Genomic DNA, 6,153 nt, shown 5'->3' on the forward strand with positions numbered 1-6,153 from the left:
ATTCTTAAAGGGCAAAGGCACACGCCATAAATAGCTCAAAGGAAAACACACACATGCACAAGTGAATAAGGAATTTCCAGGCTAGGACAACGCTGTGCTCTGTAGTGCCAGGAGCTGCCGTGGATGCAGACACCTTCCTGTCCTGATTTCCCTGGGCTCTGACCAATGACTACATTTTGTAGCAAGGCGTGTCTCCAGATATAGGTGTCACCCGCGGGGGTTGAGTTACACTCACCTGTTCCTTTGTAATCCTACCCCTTTGCCCTTTGGGGGATGAAATGTTCCATGGAACCTCCCCTTGTGTGTCCCCTATATAAGAATAAAAAACTCCAGTGGCTCTCTCTCTTTCCACGGACCCTTCAGGGGGCAGAGCTGTCTCTGGATTATTGAAGAGGTATTTCTGGGTGGTTGTGTGCTTTATTTGTCATCTTCTTGAGTTAATGGAATGGTCAGATTTTGTGAACCCAGGGTTAGGTCGCCAGCTAGGATAGAAGACGACAGTACTGTTGTCTTTCTTCCAGATGAAGCCAAAATGGTCGAACAGCTGGTCAAGGTCACATAATCAGTATGCTTTGGAGCCAGCATTTGAAGTCACATTTCTCGATTAGAAATGACATAACTCTTCCAAGATGCCATGTTGTATCTCCTAAAACAGCAATGATAATAGCAGATATTTATTAAGCGCTTAACTCTGTGCTAGGTCTGGTTGCCGAATCCTTCAACTATTCAATTTTACGGAGGAAGAAACTGGGGCACAGACGAGTAATGTTTTACTCCTCAAAACAATGGATGGCTGAGGGAAAAGAGGTCATGCTATATCCCAAAGGGGTATGGTGTCCTCCGGGACTCCATCCGAGTTTTTCTTTTCCTACTCAACTCCAAGATGTTTTGCCAAATCTCTTATTTCCTTTCGGCATCTGAAGGACCCTTTCCACAAACACCAGTTAGATACCCACTCTGGATGCCACTCAGGCTGGGCGGGGCTCTTACAGGGGTCACTGCAGCAAGAGTAGGGCAGGCCGCTCCATTTGGTGGCCCCACTCTGTTGGAGAGCCATCTGTGCCTTCCCTCAGGTGGGGCCTGTGCTCTGCTTCCTGCTGTGTTAAGGTCCCCTTCTGTCCACGCCATCCACAGCCTCAGTGTTTGCCCACATCCTGAATCATCTTGCAGACTTCCATCCTGTGTCCTTTGTTCCAATACCTTCAAAGTGGGGGTCCTAACTTGTTCGATCTCTCTGCAGAAATCACAACTTCTGTTTTCATTGATTTTTTTTTTCCTTAGATTCCCTCTAAATCCATGGCCTTCCCCGCTCCCCTGAATTCCAGCGTTCAGAACTGCACCGAGCGGTTTTAGAAGGGTGAGTATTGAACCCCATTTGACTGGGTGAGTTCACCTTCCTCATGGGCTTGATAGGTATCACCATCTTTCAACCTCAGAGAGAATCTCTGCTGAAAACTGGTCACTCCAGTCTCTCTCCAAGCCTGTCTGGGCAATGTATAATTACCTTTAGCAATTTATAGTCATCTTTTTCTTTTCTTTTTTCTTTTTTTCCTGCTGAATGCTCCACTGCCTTCTGTATTCACTTGTTCATTTAGGAGACTGGTAGCTGGGCCTCACGCTGGGAGTTAGAGGTAACAATGAATAAGACAGCCATGGTCACTGTCCTCCCAGGACTTACAGTTTAGTCAGGGAGGCTGAGCCACACAGAATTAAAGCTCAGGATGAACAGTCTGGTTGTCTAAGAGAGGCAGGAAGGATAAGAAGCATGCACCCTTTACTCCAGGGGGTCGGGGAAGACTTCTAGGAGGAAGCTAGAAATGTAGGGGAAGAAGAAGAGTCGGAGGGTCAGAGGTGCTAGAGGAAGTGGCTCTGGGTAGGGAAGAGGTGAGGGCAGAAAAAGCATTTCACACCCCCACACCCCTACACAGGCCTGGTACAGCCATAAATATTCTGCTTTTTGAAGCAGAACCTTCAAGAGAAGTGTCAAAAAAAGAGGCCGCAAAGGTCAGCCAAGGTCCAATCAGGCAAAGCCTCCAGCGCCCAAGGAAGGCACCTGGACTTGATTCCTAGCACTCAGGCGGGAGGGTGGTCATGTGATCGATTTGCATTTTGGAAAGGTCACTGGCTGCTGAGTGAAGGGCCCGAGATGGAGGTAAGGAGGAGACTGTGCTGCTCTGTTCCTCTCGTCCAAAGTCACTCTGTCCTCAGTCCCTCTCATTCAAAGTCCTCATCCAAAGTCACTCTGCCTCCACAGAGCAGTGCTTCTGGTCCTTGGGCAGTGTCAAGGCTCAGGTCCTACTGTTCCAGGGCAGGGCAACTGGGGCGGGCCCAGCGCCAGAGACCCTGGGCAGTGTGCGCCGCTCCAGCTGTGACAGCTTTACAGTTGGCTTGTCCTTCACCCCTCCTCTGGCGGGGACTCTAGGGCTCCCCAGGAAACTGCTTGCACTCAACTCTCAGACTCAGAGCCTGTTTCTGGAAAAATGGACCTACGACAGGATCAAGAATGGTCGAAAGGAGCCGACTCCAAGGTGGAGTCCACCCGGGGCCTAGTGGGAGGAAGTCAGTCACTGAGGGCGTGTCCTTGAAGGGTATATTTTGCAGTGGCAGGTGCGTCTCCGGCACCACCTGGCATGCCGTGGCAAGGCAAGGGTGCAGGCTACACAGGGGCCTCCCGCCTGGATAAGGGCAGGGAGTGTCCTGGCAGGAACAGGCTCTCTGGCTTTCTTTTTTCCAATCAGAAAAACTCGTGTAGGTTTTACTTTTTCTTAATGTGACACATAATTGTATGTATTTACAGGGTACAGTATAGTAATTGAGATACATGTAAACAGTGTGTAATGATCCAATCAGAGTAATTAGCACCTCTTTGTACTGGGAATCTTCAAACTCCTTTCTTCTAGTTATTTTGAGATATATAATAAATTGTTTTAAATTATAGTTGCATTGCTAGAATTTATTCCTGTTACCTGACTGATGGTGGTATCTATTATGCAGCCTCTCTGTATCTTTTCTAGCAACCTCTCTTGATTACTCTCTGGGACTTGGGAAGTTAAAGGCCCAAAGCAATATTATAATGAAGTGAATGATCCCAGTGAAATTGGATGCTTTATAATGAGCAGGCCACTAACGCCTTGGGGGAAGACCATAAAAGTCACAGGTGACACTCAGAGAGCCTCCTTGTTATAGTTTGGACCTGGAATGTCCCCCAAAGACTCATGTGTTGAAGGCTTGTTCCCCAGTGGGGGCTGTTAGTAGGAGGTGGTGGAAACTTCAGGAGGTGGGGGCCTAGTCAGAGCAAGTCAGTCACTGGTGGGAGGGCAGGTCCTTGAAGGATGTATTTTGTCCATGGCTCCTCCCTCTCTCCCCCACGAGCGCCTGCCCCCCCTCCCCTCCCTCCCTCTCTCTCTGCTTTCTGATCATGAGCTGAGCAGCTCTCCTTTGCCATGCCCTTCCGCCTTGATGTCCAGCCTCACCACAGGCCCCAAAACAATAGAGCCAAGTGACCTTGGACCCAAACCTCTGAGACTGTGAGCCAAAACAAATCTTTCCTTCTTTAAGTCCTGTATCTCAGGTACTTTGTCACAGCCATGGAGAGCTGACCAACACACACTCCTCCACAGGAAATAAAAGAGACCTTTGTCTCCTGTAGACAGGAGGTAGGCAGAGTCGGGCCCAGGCCTTCATTGTGAGAGCAGCCCCAGTGCTCCCAAGTGGATTGCATGCTCAGCCCCGGCCAATCCACCGTGCTCAGGGCATGAGCGGGCAAGGGGCCAGAAGCTAAGGACTGAGATGGGGTGAACGCCCCTTAGAACCTTAAAGGCCCAGGCCCCTCCCACCCCTGGCCCTGCTGCAGGGGCTCACTTCCCCTTGTGAGAGGCTGTTTGAAGATCGTGCAAAAGCATCAACCTTTCAAGGTGGTATGCACTACCGTCAGGATTCGCCTCCACCTCCTCCCCTGGCACCAGCCCAGTATCAAGGGTCAAGTTATAACACCCCGGCTGGGAACCAGACACCTGCGAAGGAAGAAGAGCGGCTGCGGCCAGAAGACGGTGTGTGGGTGTTAATTGGGACCTGAAATGTCCCCAAAGACTCATGTGTTGAAGGTTTGGTCCCCAGTTTGGCGCTACTGAGAAAAGGTGGAGACATGAGGTGGGGCCTGATTGGAAGAAGTGGGTCTTGGGGGGCACCATCTGAAGGGTATATCTTGTCCTCAGCCCTTTCTTCCTCTCTCTCTCTCTGCTTCCCAGCCGCCACCACGAGGTAAGCAGTTTTGCACCCAAAACTCGTCATGCCATGATGTTCTGCCTCACCACGAGTGACGGGCCAGGCAACTGTGGACCAAACTTATGGAGCCAAAATAAATCTTTCCTCTCTTACCTTGATCTCAGGTATTCTTGTCAGAGTGATGGAAAGCTGACAAGTGACCAAGGAGGGGGACACAGGGCTGGACTGAAGAGAGTGTGTTGATGTGGAAACTCTGTGTGTGTGTACTGCATTGGACACCATGGCAAAGACCCCGGAGGAGGTGCGAACACGGGACTTGGATGGCCCTTGGAAGCTTGGAGAATGCAAGGACCCACGTGAAGTGAACATAGACGTCAGAACTACAGTGGCACATGTGAAAGGATCCACGGCTCAAAAGTGGGTACTCCCCAGCAGACTCCCTGCCAGCAGAGACCCCCAACCAAAACCAGCGATGTTTAAGTATGTAGGAAGATAGATGCATTTTAATAGCACAGAATTAATTTGCTTCTCTTTTTATTTTTTTGGAAAGTGGTTAATTTACAGAAATTATCCATCTTAGTTCACTTGAGGAAAAATGCCCCCATCCATTTTTTTTCCTGACTCACAACAATTTTGAATGTGAAGTATTTCTGAAAGGAAGTTTTCTTTCCTAAGAGGTTTTAGTAAGCAGATTGTTCAATTTTTCTTTTTCTGAGAAAGCTCTCTGCCACATCTTTCTTGAGAATAAATTTGCTTAATTCTTACCATCCTGGCTGGTGAAAAGATTTACCTTGGATAGCATTGCTGCTTGGTTTTCATGATTCAGTTTTTCTGGCTGGGTCTTGTCATTCCTTTCCTTGTAATTTTCCTTGGTATGCAGTGTGAATCACATGCAAAGCTCTTTTTTTTTTTTTAAATCATTTTCTATTAGTTGGGCTTCTGAGTAATGTTTTTATTTTGGCAGGTGATGTTTAAGACCACATCAAATAATAGTGCCAACACAACACATTGATAATCCATCGGGCACCATTTTAAGGGCTTCCTATCACCAGCTTATTACATCTCTGCTTCAGTCTCATCTGTGGAGTTCCCATCCTACAATTGAAGAAGCTGAAAGATGAAGGAAGATGTCTTAGGCATAAGGTAGATATCATGGTTTAGGTGTAAGGTATTTCCCAAAAGCTCATGTAGGAGACAATGCAAGAATTTTTCAGAGGTAAAATGATTATATCACGAGACTATAACTTAGTCAGTCTATTAATCCACAAATATGGATTAACTGGGCAGTAACTGGAGGCAGGATGTGGCTGGAGGAAGTGGGTCACTAGAGGCATGCCTTTGGGTTTTATGTTTTGTCCCTGGTGAGCATAACGCGCTCTCTCTGCTTCCAGATGGCCGTGCCCTGAGCTGCTTTCCTCCACCGTGAAGTTGGCCCACCAAGAACTGCACTTCTGAAACCATGAGCCAAAATAAACTTTTCCTCTTCTAGGTTATTTATGTCAGGTCTTTTGGTCCCAGTGACACAAAGCTGACTAAAACAAAAGATAAACTGGGGGCTTCATTTCCAGAGCCACCGAAGCCACCTACCCTGCGCTTGAGATGACGGGCAGCTTATTCTTTCTCCAGGCAGCTCTAGTCAGAAGGGCATGGTGCCAACAGGTCTGAAGGTTTGGGACTTAGAAGTGTCCCAACTTCATTTCCTGCCCCCAACAAATAACCAAGTAGGAAAAGAAATTTAGGTAAACTGAATCTAGTCCCGCTCCGGAAGAAAGTTGGTTTTCATCCTGGGACTCGGGTCCCATCTATAAAACGAGAGTGCAGACCAGGTCGGGGATGGTGTATCGGTGATGTGAGTCAGTTAATGCCCAAAGATGTGGTTTGTTTTTAGGCAACTGTGTGCTGGGGTGTTTTAAATTTGAGTTCCTTTCA

General features: G+C 48.1%; 1 long non-coding RNA gene across 1 annotated transcript; it reads left to right on the top strand.

Annotated features, from left to right (window-relative positions):
* The first annotated feature begins 351 nt into the window (after nucleotides 1–351).
* Nucleotides 352–5,717, top strand: LOC113193570 (uncharacterized). Its single transcript, XR_003302160.1, has 5 exons — nucleotides 352–394; nucleotides 1,282–1,357; nucleotides 4,389–4,641; nucleotides 5,189–5,367; nucleotides 5,616–5,717. It is a non-coding gene; the product is annotated as an uncharacterized LOC113193570 (long non-coding RNA).
* Nucleotides 5,718–6,153: the final 436 nt, after the last annotated feature.

This window comes from Urocitellus parryii, chromosome 9 (assembly GCF_045843805.1).
Source record: "Urocitellus parryii isolate mUroPar1 chromosome 9, mUroPar1.hap1, whole genome shotgun sequence".
NCBI lineage: Eukaryota > Metazoa > Chordata > Mammalia > Rodentia > Sciuridae > Urocitellus > Urocitellus parryii.